This window comes from Antrostomus carolinensis, unplaced genomic scaffold (genome assembly GCF_000700745.2).
Source record: "Antrostomus carolinensis isolate BGI_N321 unplaced genomic scaffold, ASM70074v2 scaffold808, whole genome shotgun sequence".
NCBI lineage: Eukaryota > Metazoa > Chordata > Aves > Caprimulgiformes > Caprimulgidae > Antrostomus > Antrostomus carolinensis.
This window is the reverse complement of record NW_010333525.1, coordinates 19,731-36,199: the sequence shown is the minus strand read 5'-3', so window position 1 is coordinate 36,199 and position 16,469 is coordinate 19,731.

Sequence of the window (16,469 nt, the reverse complement as noted above, 5' to 3'; positions counted from 1 at the left end):
AGTTTGGACTGTCCTGCTCCCTCTGTTTGCCCACAACCACTCCAAGGCTGCCCTCTCTATTGTGCCAGCACAGCTGCCTGGCCATGAAACCTGCCCAAGAACCAAAGCAGCTGAAAAATAACTGTGCTTTTATTGTTCCTCTCAACCAGTTATTTCTCAGGAAGATCTGTTTTCTGACCTGTCTGCCATCTGGGAACACAAAATATTATATTTTCTGGCACACGAGAGGCAGGTAAGGCAAGGATGGATGATTAGGATGGCGTGAGAAGCACTACTGCTAAAACACAACTTTGGTAGGGCTAAGCAGCTGTCTGTATTCTTGTGGCTATACCATTTCCAGCACTCAAGTATGGTCCTTTGGAGCCCCTTCTGCAGCTTGCAGTACCTTGCCAGGAACACAATGAAATAATGTCTCTTTTCTCTGGCCACATGTTTGAGTTTGAAGGATTTTTAATATGCATTGCCTCTGATGGACTTTCATTTGCCCTGGTCAAGGCGTCGAGCGAAGTAAGTCATATCCCACAGTAAGCAGCATGGTCTGAAACACCAGCTTCTGATGAGGGATATTTTCTGCAACCAACACAACTTCTCTCATGTTTTTACCCATTCCTTTATCAAGCTTCCCTACAATCTCAGCACTGGCCATCCAGCACATTAAAGAGAAAAAGGTGATGGATCTTCAGGAAAGAGATAGCAGCCCTGTGTAACTCCTTGCCAGAGAACACTGCAAAAGTAGGAAGTTCACAGGGGTTCATGGAGACTTGGAAAGAGATCCAATAGGAGGTGAATAAACAGACAAAACATACAGGCTCAGGAAATTCCTGGTGCTGAGAGCAACTGGAGGCTAGGAGAGTACTGAGGTGGAGTTATGGTGTATGTTGGATGTGATCTTACCCTTTATTTTTCTTAATAGTCCTTACTACAGAAGAAGTACTGAGCTAGATGGTCTGAACGAGCTGTTGTCATGTTTCTATTACTTGAACTATAAAAGCGAGATAAGAATAGAGCTATTCCATCAAAGTTTGGTACCACTGCTGTTAACAAGCCTTCTTTCACATCTTTTTTTCATTTAATTCTTGGTAGTTTCAGTCCATAAATGGCAAGTCTTGGAAGGAATCACCTTGTTTGAACTGTAGACTCTTCAAAATTAATCATTGTCTGCTTCTTTTGTCTATCACTGCCTGTTCCTTCATGTCAACAAAGTTTGCCATCATTGTCCATTACTTTGCCACAACAGGCTCCACAGTTTCCTTTTATCCTTCTGAGAATTTGTCATTTTGCCATGATTTCAGTTATCCCAACTAGCTGTTGGTTGGTTTAAGATCTGGTATTTCCATTGTTTGTCACAGTAAATTTATTCTTTGTATTTTCAAGCTTTAATGGACCATCTGAAGGGACTCTGTTGGTGAAAACCACCTGAAAACATTTTGCTAGACCAAGTTTTACTTCTATTGTCATCACTGTTCTATTGGCTTAGTCGTTGGAGCATAAATATTCATTTTGTCTTGATGCAGATGATACTTCTACTGCATTCTACTGGATATTACATTTTGACTGAAACAGAATTCTGAGTGTTTCTTCTTCCTTCTCCTTATTTCACCCGGAATTTCAGTCATAAGAAGTTAGCTCCTTCTTTCCAGACGTTGTTTAACTCAAATAATTAAAACAGAAAAAATAGGAGGTAGTAATAATCAAGTACAAGTCGACCTATAGTGAGTTCAACTGACTTTGGCATATATAAAGAATAATTAAAAAAATGTACCTGGAACCTCACAGACATTTCTATTGACATGGTGCAGGGAGATGCATGGACTAGACATAAATGCAGTTATAACTGTATTTGGAATTGAACTTTTCCTAGACTTAATATGAGCCTCTGAATAGTTATGGCAAATACTACCTACAACCTCCTTTAATTCCACCTTTTTAGCTATAATGGTATATGGAATTCTCCATAACAATGATGTGCAGATGTTATTTAATGGTAGGATTTCCATTCTACACTTTCTGTTCTCCAGCTAAAAAGAGCCACAACAACAAAAAGAAAAAAAAAAAAAAAGAATCTGAATGGCTCATTTCCACTTTAGCTGGAATATAGGAAGTATTTACTGGCAAATGGAATTTCCAGTAAGGAATTAGAAGTGAAGTCAGTGGAAAAAATGGTTACGGGTGGGAAGCTGGTTGATTGATTGATTGACTGATTGACTGAAAGGAAACAGAACTGAAAGGTATGCCCACTGAACTGTAAAATCTCAGGGGTTTTTTTGCACATAATCTCATTCCTGTTCATGCTGGCTAGAAAAGATTATAGTAACGTTTGTTACAATACTTAGCTCTGTATTTGAAAGTTTCTTCTTTTGAAATCTGCAGACCAGAGGTGTGTCCCTGCTTTCCTCATGACGTTTCTTGAAAATGTAGTTGAAATGTGTGCTGTTATTCTGGGTTGATATGCTAATCTTTTGTTGTGATGAATATCTGGAAAGCTTGCCACAATCTTGTTAATTTTCTATTTCTTTTGGGAAGTGTATGTAGTTTCCATCTAGATTTAAAATGTTTAGAGATAATTAATTTTTCTTTGATTTAGATTTTCTTATCAGACACATTATGGTAGTGTAACTCAGTATTATTTGAAACTTCATAATAAACTACTCTAGAAAGACAACAAAAACCGAACAGAATATTTTTAATAAGAGTAATAACTCAAGGACTTTAGTATCTCCCAGGTATTTTTCAAAGGAGATATAAAGTAGCAATTGCTTTACAGCTAAGTTTCCTTCATTGGTTTATCAGCCACAGAGTCGCTGTTCTGCTTATGACTACTTTTAAACTGTGTCTTTCCATGCTCTAGCACATGAATTCAAAGAAAAAGAGTGCTTTTGCTAGTGATATGGAGAGAGATTAAACCGATTTTCTGGTTTTATTTTGTACGATAGACTGCCATTTCTGCTGAACTCTTAAAATTCAAACTTTGTGGCTTACCCAAAGGTCAGATCTGGCACCTGAGGTTTTGCTGGGGCAGAAAACCAACCTGACAGAAACTTTATGCTGACTTTACAGTATTGATAAGCTTTGTGATAGCAGCAGAAGGAAAGTCTGTGGAAAGAGCTCTCCACACAAGCACTCTCATTCAGAAAAATTCTGGTTGTCTGAGATAATTAGGATAAATTAATTGACATGAACATAGTATTGCTTCTGTGATATCATGCAGAACCAGAAATGTCAGTGCCTATGGGCAATGTCTTTGCCCAAATTTAGACACACACACCCTGCAAAGGAAAATGATTATCTAATCTGATTAGTGGCAGAAGGTGAGGACATCCAAGACCTTCAGAGGGAGCTCTACTTCCTAAATTGGCTACTCTTCACCCTTTACTGTTGACTGCAGAGAGAACTAATAGGAAATGTTTACTTCCACCCCCAGTTATGATGTAAACTGGCTATCTGTCTTCTGAGAACAGATGCTAATGGAGCAGAAACAGCTCTGATGGTACAAACAATCTGCATGCATGGTGCACCCCCGCTCAGTTCTTCATTTTCACACTAGCCTTATGGTTAGAGCAGTCATCAAGAAACTGGTGACCTCTCATGTTCTGGAGAACATGCTCCCTCAACTCTTCCTAGGACACTTTCTGCTTCTTCTGAGGTACCTAGGATAATTTCTATCTGGTAGTGCAGTTTAGCTTGTTGAAAGCAAATGTGAGGGAACACAACCCATTTAAGAGGAGTCAGAGCCTCAGAATACAATTCTTATTAATGTCCACCCTGCACGTGGCTAGAGTCAAATTCACTCTTGGCTGTTCTCTGTCTTCCCTGTGATCTATAAACCCCAACATGTAGCATCCCAGTTTCAGCGAGCAGTGTGGAGGATCTCCCCATGATGCAGAAGCCTCTAGAGACCTTAGAAGTTGGGCCTTATGGTTTCTGGACAAGTGTTCTGACTGAAAGCCTTGTCTGGGCATTGTGGATTGTCCTCACCTGAGTTGTAAATGATTTTGCATTGAAGACAAAGTCTTGTCCTTTCCAGAGGATGGGGTGCGTAGAGTGCCTGTCTCAAAAATAGAAGAGATCTTGAATGAATTCAGACAGTGTTTGACATCAGATGTATGGGACTTTTGCCTGAAGTGTGGGTCAGCCCTATTTTCTAAATCCCAATTCAGGCAATATTTAGCTAGAAATACATGACATCTGGAGCCTGAGTGATAGACAATTTGTGGCCATGTCTATGTTGTCTGGGCCTGAATGGTCTTTGAGAACAATAAACTGACTTTATAGTGCACCAAAATAAGCTTTTTCCTGGGTAATGGAAACGAATACCAGGAAAGAAGTCCTCTTCTAGTCTGCAACTTCTTTGAAGTAAGAAAATAGTAGGTCTTATTACTTATTACAGAACAAACCATGCAGGGTGGCTGACACTTGCTTTGGAGTCCATCACATAGTGCACGCTGACTTCGTGGAACCAAGAGTACATGAGGACTTACAGGCCATGTTTTTTCAGTCTTTGCAGGACAGATATTCACTAAACTTATATGCATTTTTAATATTTTTTAATAATTTTTACTACTTATTTCTGCTTCTACATTAGGAATGTTTCTGTACCCTGAAAGATACCAACATGTCCACATTAGCTAATAAAACTAAAGCATCCTTAAATTTTCCTTCTTTTAGGCCTACTTGTTTCAACTGCTCTTCTGTAAAGATAAAGGAGGTAGAATATGGTTTATCTCTGACACTAAGGTGTAGTTTCCCCAGCACTGGAGGAGCCCAGAAATGCCCAAAGCAGCTGGTTTAGTATGCATATTTTTTCCTAGATTCCCCATTTAAATGCAAATAGAGTCCGCAGTTGACGTGGTGGCCCCGTCAAGCTATGTAATGTGTCTACAATGTAGATCTTATCTTTGTAGAACAATGTTCAATTCATATTTCAATGGCAATTTGAACACAAGCTAGGTTTAATTTTCTGTTTGTTGTGGTTTAACTGCAGCTGGCAACTAGGCCCCTCACAGCCGCTTGCTCACTCTGCCCTGGTGGGGTGGGGGAGAGAATCAGAAGAGTAAAAGTGAAAAGATGAGTTCGAATAAAGACAGGTTAATAGAAAAAGCAAAAACCATGCATGCAAGCAAAGCAAACAAGGAATTAATTCACTACTTCCCATTAGCAGGCAGGTGTTCAGACATCTCCAGGAAAGCAGGGATCCGTCACAAATAATGGTTACTTGGGAAGACAAATGCCATCACTTCGAACATCCCCTCCTTCCCTCTTCTTCTCCCAGCTTTATATACTGAGCATGATGTCATGTGGTACGGAACATCCCTTTGGTCAGTTGGGGTCAGCTGTCCCAGCTGTGTCCCCTCCCAGCTTCTTGTGCACCCCCAGCCCACACACTGGTGGGATGGGGTGAGAAGCAGAAAAGGCCTTGACTCTGCAAGCGCTGCTCAACAGTAACTAAAACATCTCTGCATTATCAACACTGTTTTCAGCACAAATCCAAACACAGGCCCATCCTAGCTACTGTGAAGAAAATTAACCCTACTCCAGCCAAAACCAGCACACTTTTGCACTCACATAGTGCTGAGTGACCAGCTAAAATAAAAAAGATGGAGTGATGGCCAGTGAGGTGCTGCCTATAATGGAAGAGCATTGCTCCAGAACTGTAGCTCATGTGCTGCTGAGCAGGATGCCCACAGGCCCTAATATCTAGCATAGGTGAATGAACTAGATGAGTTTTCACCTGAGCTCAGTGCTGTGGTACTTAAGTGGCTAGTAAGAAACACCAAAGAAGAGACTGTGCCAGAAAGTCTTTTTCCCAAAAGAGCTTTTACATGTCACTGAAAATGACATTTGGAACAGGAAACCATCTCTTGGCTTAAAATGATAGGTTTCTTTGCTTAAAGATACAAAAACTTTCCACCTTACATTCATTCTCAGTACTCAAAATCCATCCGTTTTATTGGCTGCTCTCTGGAGAAGCATTTTTCCATATATCTGCATTTCTCCCTATTTCTAACCCACAAAGAATGCAACTTTGTAATTGTGAGCTTCTTCTTTTCACTAGAATTTTCTGCTACAAAGTAAGAACAAGGGAGAGGAAAGGAATGAGCCTTTTCAAAAAGCACAACTTGGGACTATGGGAATAGATCTTGAGGCTCTGCAAGAATTCCTGGTTTCAGGGAAGGAAAATTACTCTTTTGTCTCAGCAGAAGTAAGGAATTTAAACTTAAATAACAGCTACCTCCACTTTTGTGTTTCTTCTGTTTCCCTGTCAATGTAAGAAAATAAGAACGATCATATCAGCTCGCACAATCTCCCCCACCCCCTGTCCCCATGTCTGTATCCTGTTGCTGACCAAAAGCAGAAGCCATTAAAAACAGGCAAAGAGAGGATGATGAACCCTGACAGTGTCGAGCACGTGGGATGGACATTCTCAGTTCAAAGCAGCTTTTCCAACAAGAGCTTAAATGGTGATCAATGTACCTCTACTTCTTAAATTTGAGTCATGCCTTTTGAGACCAATTGTGGATTTACTTTTGACAACTTTATATGGCAATTAGTTTCTGTTTTTATTTATGTGAAAGAGTACTGTACTCTGCTTTAACCACGTGCCTGTTAATTTCTCTGTTTCTTTTATCATGAGAGGTACTGAAAATCATTCCCTGTGTAATTTTTCCTAGTGCTGAATGTTCTCCCTTTTCTCAGCAGCAGAATGCCAATCAATTTGGTTTACCCTTGTAGCAAAAGGGCTGTGTACTTCTGATATGCTTACTGCCCCTTTTAGTATTTTTTTTTTCATGCTATTATATCCTTTTCATCACTGGCAACCAGAATTACATCCAGTGCTTGAGATAAGGATATGTTGCATCAGTATAATAACATTTCCTGTTTTGTTCTCTGTTCTTTCGCTAGTAACTCCTCACAATCTGTTTGCCCTCTTGGCAGCTGCTGAACAGAGAAAATCTCAAATGACCCCAAGATGTTCTTCCCACGTAAAGAAAGCTGATCCTTCTGTATGTGTTGGTAAGATTATTTCTTCCAGAATAGTGCTTTATGTAGATCAATGTCTAACAATAATAAACCAAATAAAGCTACATTCAGGGAATGCAAACTCCAAGTTGCAGCCAGATCTGATAGTGAATACAGTGAGATAATCAACACAAAAAGTCTTCTAAAAATCGAGTCCGTAACCTATAGAGAAAATAAGACATTTTCTATAATAATGATATTATAAAAAATATAAACAGTCTTTACAACTAAAGCTCTGATCCTGCATGCTGTCAGTGTGTCATGACCCTCTTTTATCAGTAAGGTATTAACTCTCAGTAATTCATATACATTAAGGAACAAACAAGACTATTCAGTATGAAGTAATTATAAACAGTATCCTTTGTTAACAAACTATCGTTGATGGCTTTCCAGAGAATCTCAATTCATTTTAGTGGTGGAAATGAATAAGATCCGTATGTTTTGCATCTCAGTTATGATTTACAGAATGCCATGTATTTGTAGAAGTTTCTTCCTAAGAAATTGTGTAGAAAAAACTCCTTATTCTCAGGGAAGAGTTCAGATAGGCACAACAAGGATGTGCTGAATAATCTTCTGTTGCCACAGTAATGGGATATAGAGTGAGTGCTGCAGAGGAGGTTAGCTTCCCATGTGCTCTGAGAGAAGAGTTGGCTATAAGGGTCTGTGAATTCTGGACTTAGCCTATGCTGTTGCGCCAAGCAATGACCGCTTGGATCTAATGGTCTTTGACTTAAAATTTGGAAGATTTCACTTAGGTACATGTTTTATTGTGTCCTGAAGTTATTTGGACACAGGAGGGCTGGTTTATTCTGCTTTTCTTTTGTGATAAATTTTGGATGGGTTTCTTGCCCAAAGATACTTGCCTGTCAGACTCTGTCTCTGTACTGTAAAGCACTCTGGCATCCAAAGACAGGACAACCTGTGGGAATGGATGATCCTGGAGACTCAGCAGAGTATTTTTATTTCTATAAGAGCAACAGATGTACTGCACTGATCCTCTCTCTGGTGGGCTTTGTGGTCTCCCCACGGGGATCCTGCTGGTGGCCTGGTGACATTCAGAACAGCTGCTGTTATTTTCCTTCTGGCTGGCTGTATCCAGCCTCTGTGGGATGGTGGCACAGCTGCTTTTCTTTTGGGGCAAGGCATGGAGCAGAGAAATTGAGAACTTCTTTAGAAAGGAAATCTGTTTTTAAGATACAAAGGCTTTGCTAATGACATTAAGATTTTTGTTTGAATATTGTCCTTGGCCTGACAAGCATAACTATCATTGTTAAGATCTTTTATAAAGTGCTGTTGATCAAATAACTTCCCAAGTAACATATCAATGTGCAACCCAAAGGTAAATACATGCCAGTCACATTAAAAAGGGCAGATATAATTCTTGCTACTTTAGCCAATTGCTTCTTTCGAGATACACTAGCTGGCAACTATAGTGGAGCTGAAAACCTGGTAAGAGACTTAATAGCTCTGCCTTGGTAGGATGAAGGAGAAAGATGAGTCTGATGAAAATACTTTGTGACATTTAAATTCTTATTAATCCTTTTCTGTCCACACGCATGTCCTCGCCTACTGTTGTGTGGGACTCTGCCATGCCAGTTGACCCTGGCTGGATGTCAGGGGCTCACCAACTGCTCTATCACTCCCACTCCTCAGCAGAACAGGAGGATAAAATAGTATGAAAAGCTCATGGGTTGAGATAAGGACAGGGAGATCACTTACCAATTACCACCAAGGGCAAACCAGACTCAGTTTGGGAAAATTAATTTAATTTATTGCCAATTAATAGCAGAGTAGGGTAGTGAGAAATAAAACAAAATTAAAAACACCTTCCCCCCATTCCTTCCTTTTTCCTGGACTGAACTTCACTCCTGACTCTTCTACCCCCTAACCCCAATCAGTGCAGGGGGATAGGGAATGGAGGTTACGGTCAGTTCATAACATATTGTTTCTGCCGCTCCTTTCTCTTCACACTCTTCCCCTGCTGCAGTGTGAGGTCTCCACCATGGGAACCAGTCCTTCTCAAACATCTCTAATGTGGGCTCTTCTCACAGGCTACAGTTCTTCATGAACTGCTCCAGCATGGATCTTTTCCATGGGATGCAGCCTTCAGGAATGGACTGCTCTAGTGTGGGTCCCCCACATGCCACAGATCCTGGCAGAAACCTGTTCCTGCATGGGCTCCTCTCCATGGCCTCAGTTCCCACCAGGAGCGTGATCCAGCGTGGCGTCTCCATGGGCTACTGCTTCCTTCAGGGTATACCCGCATGCTTCAGTGTGGGGTCCTTCATGGGCTACAGTGTGGATATCTGCTCCACCATGATCCTCCATGGGCTGCAGGGGCACAACCTGCATCACCATGGTCTTCTCCATGGGCTCCAGGAGAATCTCTGCTCTGGTGCCTGGAGCACTTCCTCCCCCTCTTTCTCCACTCGCCTTGGTGTCTGCAGAGTTGTCTGTCTCACATTGTCTCACTCCTCTCTCACTGTTGCTGCGCAGCAGTTTTTACCCTTTCTTAAATATGTTATCACAGAGGTCCTAACAATGTTGTTGATGGGCTCAATTTTGGCCAGCTGTGGGTCTGTCTTGGACCCAGCAGAAACTGGCTTTATCCAACATGGGTGCAGCTCTTCATGTCTTCTCATATAAGTCACCCCTGCATCCCACCAAGTCTTGCAACATAAACCTAATGCACTTTGTTTAGGCATGTACACCCCAACAAGTGCCTTCCTGGGACAACTGTCAAGCTTCTCAATTAAAGGAATCAGCAGAGCTATTTGGGGACCAGCCCATTCATCTTTATCACAATATGGATTGTAAAAGGACTTCATGATTAATGATAAAGACTGGGGGCAACTCTTATGTTGGAGGAAGAGGAGTCCATCCCCATCAGAATATTACAACCCTTAAAAAATCTTTCTAATTTCTCTTTTGCACAAAGCATAAAGTGACTACGCTAGCTGCAAGTAAGGCACCACAACACAGAGGAACAGGAGGGACACTGTAACCTCAGCAGGGCAAATCCCCACCAGACAAAAACCATTACACCTACCACGGATAAGGGCACAGCCAACAACATCTTCCACTGCTGTCCTACCACCTGCTAACTCCACCAGTACTCCTTAGATTGTCCTCAACAGATGTCGATAGTGAAACCTTCCCTGCCATGGTCACTTCTGTCCAGGTGTCCTCTACTGTGTGCAGTGACAACCTGCAAGCAGGGTGTAAAAATTGTATATAGCAATTATTTCCTGGCTAATAGAGGTTGGTATGAAACAGCCAGGACTAATATGCTACTAGATTAAGCACTGTTTCTTGGAGCAGAATGAACCCTGGTGTTGCTGAGTTGCTGTTTTCCTATCTTTGATTTTTATCTCAGGATTTTATCTTTTTTTTGGTGTCATCATTTTTCTGCTTTAACACTTGAATGCCTAACTCTTAAGATCTCAATAACTTTATTCGATCTGGGTTTTCACTTTTTGTATCTAGCACGGCTTTAACTTGCATACTTTTCACAGCTCGGATGTAACTTGGCCAACAAAACAGAGTTAAGTTCATACAGCCTTGCTGCACCAAACCCAGCCATTGAATCATAGGTAGCTGAGTCTCTACAGCATCTTCATGCCAATAACAGTTTTTTCTTTAAGGTCTAACAGCTAATGGCAGCTTCACCAGGTTCACAGCAAACTCTTCCAGTGCTTCACTACCTTTCCTGTTAAAAGATTTTTCCTGCTGTTTTGCCTAGCAATTCCCTGCTTCAGTTTAAGCCCATTACTTCTTGACTTCTTTGCTTGGAGAACAGATGATTCTCTTGCTTGCTGAGCTGCTATGCATACAGGCTGCTAAGGGATCATGATGCATCTGACTCCTCAATGAAAATTCTTGACACATTTCTGTAAGCACATTTTTCCATATACTTATCAAACAGGAATTTTTTTACAAGCTGGGCCAGAAGTTACAAAACATTCAAGAGTGATTGTAGTTTCTTATGAAAGCTGCAGAATGGCTTTTGCTCAGCTGGCAACTATCCTCTTTAGCCAGGAGCTCAGTTTCCCATGTGCATCATGATCTGGGAAAAACCTGGCCATGGGGAATGGACTGGAGGATGAAGGGGTCTCCTGAGGTATGAAGCAACAGAGTGAGCACCTCTGATCTAAGTTTCAGTGGACTTTATAACAGAAGAACTTACTCTGTATCCAGGCACTGGAAGTTAGCTTGACATGAATATATTTAACCTTTCCCTAGAGTAATCTGAGACATTATGATAAGAGGATGCTGAAATCTACCACTGAATGCAGATGGTTACTCCAGACTTGTTGCCTGAGTCTCCAGTGTCAGGAAATGAGGGAGGCCTTGATTGCTATGAAACTGCATGAACCTGAGCAGGGAGTGGTTTGTGAGCTTTTCAAGTTAGGGATCAGAGCTGACCCTGGCAGGCTGACTAAAGCATTGAGAGATTTTATTGTTTCAGGAGGTATTTTTCAGCTTTTTTGCATTTCTGTTTCATATAGGAATTGCAACACCCAGATAACTTCGAAGGAAATGCTATTCCAAGAACTGGAGGAAGCATGGGTGTGACATCAGTAAGATATTTGCATACTGGTGTATAATTGCTACATCTTTGTGTATTGATGTGGAGTGACTGCATGCTGACAGCAGAGTCCCAGGAACACTGGAAGTGGTAAATGATATTCATAACTCTGCCAGGGAAAAATGATAGTTTGAATGACTACAGTATAAAATCTTCTTGTTTGGTTAAAGAATGAGTGAACAGTTGATTCTCAAAATGACTTTAGGAGTTATTCTGCTAAAATGGACAAGCTGATTTGTCTCCTGGAGTTTGGCTGATTTGGTACTGAAATTGCCCCTTTAGGCTGGCTGCTGCATGAGAAGAGGATAGTTTGGGACCTTTGATCTGATGGGTCCTGGTTAAGTGCCGGTGCTTGGAAGGCTGCTCAACAGGCTTGCCCAGTGCTCCCTAAAAATGTCTTTCTGTGGCCCATATGGTGTCCTGAATACCTGCTCTTGCCAGTCACTGTACACTGGGTCATGTCCACTGCTGTGGTGACTTCTCCCTCTCTCTCTTGCTCTCCCCTAGTTGCTTCTGGATTTCCTGTGGAACTGCTCTGCCCTTCCAGCCTGCTTCCCCTCAGAGACTTAATTTAGCTGCTGGTGCAGACAACTGGTTTCTCAGCAGCCGTTTTTATCAGCCCAGCTTCAGTGAAGCAGTTTCCTTTGCCGAAAACCATTCCTGGTGCTCTAGGGACTTTTAGAGCTGATCTCCACGAGCTGTTGCCTAACTAGACCAGGCAAAGCTGTCACTTGTGTTCAAACAAAATCTGTTTCAAAGCACCCTCTGCCGGCTGAAGCTCCCTTCTTTGTTCCCCCCAGGCTTGTGAGAAAGCCAATAACCAGCCAGCAGATTTACTGCAGTATAATCATGCTAAAATGGAGTAATTCGTGATTAATGGAAAACCTATGCTGATGGTAAAAGATATCAGATTAATTGGAACTATGAGGTGTCATCTCTGAAACATACTTAAGATTACTACAGTAATTTGCATGTTCTGCTCTGTTCAGTGGGAGGTGTCTCGAAATGAAGCTGTATATCTTGCTCCTTGCACATGCCAGTTAGAAAGAGTTCCCAACAATATCTGGTACAAGCTACAGCAGAGAAGTTAGTGAAAAGGACTCAGCCACAGAGACCAAGTCACTTCTCCACTTTCTGAATTTTCTAGTTGGTAGGTCAAATTTTTATATCATCATTTAACGAAAAATAACTTAAGTATTTTATAAGAAAGATTACTACAGTTCACTTATATTCTTCTTTATCTCAAGAAAAGATATTAGATTAAATTAGTAGATATGCTTATATGAGAGACAATTTTGGGACCAACATAAGGATTTACCGTATTTAGAAATGGATTTGCCCTCAGTTTTCTGGCAGATATTTTTACTAATTATTCAAAGACACAGAAAATATTTACTGTGCAATGCATTTTTCAGAGTTTAGTATATTTATGTACTTCCTTGCTTCAAAATACTTTGTAAGAAGAATGTGTATATCAATTCTAGCATTTCCATACTTTAATATTGAAATTCCTAATTTTACACTTACAGTTGTAACTAGTGTAGGTGTTAACTATTGTAAGTGCTAGCTCTGGAATAAGTTAAGTATTACTGTTGCTATTTTAATAGCTCATATTTAGTCAGAATTAGTTTTCTGGTTTGATAAAAGAATGAAAATAACTTTCAAAAGGTGAATGAGCGAATTCTATGTCTTAGTAATTAAATCTCACACGAATGGTATTTCATGGTATGTTTATGTTATAAAGTCTGTTAAGCTTTTTAAAGTAGAAATTGCAATAACATTTCCAAATTTTGTTAGTATGCAAGGTATGGTACTTTTATAATATTTGTTCATGTATATAAACAGCACTATAAACAGCTTATTGGCAAATAGAATTTTGGAAAAAAAAATCACAAATATGTTACTAACACAGTTGCCTTTGGAGATCAAGGTGTTAAGCCCTGTAGACTACTGCTTCTGCAACATAAGTAGGGAGTTCCCAGTTCTTTCATCTGTCTTTGATTTTGGATCATTAGGGGCTAGGTTTTGACATACTCAGGTAGCTATCCCAAATCTCTGTATTTGGATCTAGTGCTTTTTCAGCATCATGCTGAAGTTTTCCTTCACAGAGGTTAGAATTAAACTCATAACATACAGTTATTGTGAGCTATAGAAAGAAAGAGATTTATGGAAAATGTCTCCTTATCTTTTTTCCCCCTGAATATTAACGATCTAAATTTATGGTATACTGAGGACCCAAAAATCTGTTATGTGGGTTTTACTTCAGACAAATGTAATAAAACATAAGATCTAAAAAATCTGCAAAAGCAGAAAGAAAACTCATATCTATTTCCAGAAATTATGACCTTTGTCCCTCGTGCTTTAAGCTCCAGGAACTTCTCCCTTTTGATTGTGGCATGCGAGGTGCCTTAGTGCCTTTGTCTTGTGCCCCATAATATCCTTTTTATTTGACCTATGTATCATGGGTGTGTGGATGCTTTCATTTTGCTTTGCTCAGAGTAATGCCACAAGCTGTAAGGCACTAGTGAACCAGTCCTTCTCTTGCTATTTGATGTCTAGAACTGCAACATCTGCTTCAGTTTTTATTGAGGTAATTTGGCAGTTTGCTGCTGACTTCAGAAAATGCAAACAGAATCACATTGTTCTTTTAATTGCCTGAGCTCTTTGTGTGTTCAGGAAACATTCCTCTTTAATAAGAGCCCCATATTTTGCACATATTCACACACACAGATCTCAAACTCTAGTTTACTACTGCCAATACACAGCAACTTAAAAATGGGGGGAAAATCAATAAAGCAATCATCAATGTTAGGCAGAGAGAACCTGTCCTTCCAGCACATCTCTTTTGCACTGTTTTGGTGCAGGCTGGTAGACCGGTACATGTAAGGTCTCTTGAAGACATACTTTTTCAAGAAATAGAAGGCTAAATGCAACAACTGGCAAGTATGATGATAGCCAAATACAAATTTCTTACTCCTGGATTATTCTGACACTTGTTAGAAGAGTTGATGAGGACCAGTAATGGGCTGTCTCCATTCCTGGACAAAGCTGTATCTCAAAAATTGAGAAAATACAGTTTCTTGCAACTTTTTGCTAATCACTGACCTTCCATTTCTAGGGCTGCAATAGCACTGGCAATAAGGGACTCATCAATATCTCCAATAGCAGTATTAGTTGTGACCAAATACAAAATAGACATATATGAATAAAATATCAAATGAGAAAGAACCTCTTTTCAGACAGTCTCTAAATCTGGTCTATGAAACTGACTTTCCTTTGAAAATAATTTTACTTTTTGTCATCCCGCTGAAGTATCTGCTTGCTTAAACAAAATAGCTCTAAAAAGTAGTAGGATAGTTAGTGTAGCTGCTGGTATAACTCATTGGGGGCAAATAAGTTTGTGGAACAGAACCAAATGCTTGGAGGGAAAAGGTTCCCAGCAGAGAAGGAATATTCAGAATATTTTTTATGGCTATTTAATTACTCAAATAATCTAATGATATTAAATTATTATTCCACTTAAAGTTCTTCACTTAGCTGATTCTTAGGGTCTGTTTGGAGTCTTCACTGAGGATACTCAGTTGATAAAGATGTATCCAAACTCAGTTTTATGAACTAGCCCTGCTGCAGCTGGTGTTTTGCATATCATATTTGCTTATGTGTATACACATACATGTAGTTTGCATGCTGCAGGCATTCAGCATCTGATGGCACAGTGCTCTGGAAGGCTGCATATATACCCTTTGGAGGGATTCACCTTCCCTTGCTACATCGCTAGTTCTGACTATGTATATACCCTGCTGTAGTCCCAGGCGTGCCAGTCAGTCCCTCTTTAGAACAAGCAAGTCATTCCAAATGTATGTGGGTACCGAAGAGTTACAAGTCGGCTTGCAAAACTGGCCACCTGGTTGGATCAAAAGACCTTTTAGGAAGAAAAGGTCTCCTCTGCATAAGCCAATGCTCAGTATCAAAGTCACAAGTATCTGCAGAAGGTGAATTATCTGGAATGATCAATAATAACTCTTGTAAGCTGCAAGTGAAAAAAGTACTTTCTGTGAGAAAAAACAACTGAGACATAGGCTAACCAAAGCTGGTTTGAACCAGTAAGATTAGGTACAGTAACAGGGAGTGAAAGATAGTTTAACTAGAGTGGAAATTAGTGCAGAGAATGAAGTGGTGTTTTAGAGCAGATCTATATCATAGCAAGGCTCAGTGAAACCAAGTCAAGGAAAGTCAGTTCTCAGAAAGGTTGGAGCTAGATCAAGGGTCAGTTTTGCTGCCGGTGCTGTTCAATATCTTTGTTGGAGACATGGACAGTGGGACTGAGTGCACCCTTGGCAAATCTGCCAACGACTCCAAGCTGTGTGGTGCAGTTGACACGTTGGAGGGATGGGATGCCATCCAGAGGGACCTTGACAGGCTTGAGAGGTGGCCTGTGCTAACCTCATGAATTTCAACAAGGCCAAATACAAGGTCATGCATCTGGGTCGGGGTAATCCCAAACATAAATACAGGCTGGGCGATGAGTGGCTTGGGACGAGCTCAGAAGAGAAGGACCTGGAAGTGGTGGTGAATGAGAAGCTGAACATGAGCAGACAATGTGTGCTCTCAGCCCAGAAGGCCAATAATCGTATCCTGGGCTGCATCAAGAGAAGTGTGGCCAGCAGGTCGAGGGAGGTGATTCTCCCCCTCTATTCTGCTCTCGTAAGGCCCCACCTGGAATACTGTGTCCAGTTCTGGAGCCCCCAACACAAGCAAGACATGGAGCAGTTAGAATGAGTCCAGAGGAGGCCATGAGGATGATCCGAGGGCTGGAGCACCTCTCCTACAAGGACAGGCTGAGAGAGTTGGGGCTGTTCAGCCT